This window comes from Hyaena hyaena, unplaced genomic scaffold (genome assembly GCF_003009895.1).
Source record: "Hyaena hyaena isolate Hyena2069 unplaced genomic scaffold, ASM300989v1 scaffold_69, whole genome shotgun sequence".
NCBI classification, from domain to species: Eukaryota; Metazoa; Chordata; class Mammalia; order Carnivora; family Hyaenidae; genus Hyaena; species Hyaena hyaena.
The window spans coordinates 396,567-397,053 of NW_024080702.1; positions in this window are offsets into that span (position 1 = coordinate 396,567).

The window sequence follows — 487 nt, forward strand, 5'->3', positions numbered from 1 at the left end:
GACGAGGAGACACATGGAGGTCCTGTGGGCTCCGGCCTGGAGTCTGGGGGGGAGGGGGTGGGGGGGCAAAGGAACTTGAGCTTCTCAGCTCATCCTCGTCCAGCAGAAGGCAAGGCTAGCTGGGGACCCTGAACCTGGCCCCTGCAGGGGGGCGGGGGGGCGGGGGACAAGGGCGGGGGAGAGCTGAGGGCCCAGCTGACTCCCGCTGGCTCAGCTGCTCCTTAATGTTTTCCCCCTCTCCCTTCTCCCTCCTCCCTCCCCCTTCTCCCCTCCTCTCTCTCCCTTCTCTCTCCTCCCTCTCCCTTCTCCCCTCCTCCCTCTCCCTTCTCCCTTCCTCTCTCCTCTCCCTACTCCCTTCTCTCCCCTGTTCCTTTCTCCCCCCTTCCTCCCCCTCCCTCCCTTCCTCCTCTCTCCCCTCCACTCCTCTCCTCCCTCCTTCCTTCCTTCTAGAGTCAGTTGGCCTTTCCTGGCACTCAGGCTCTGGGCT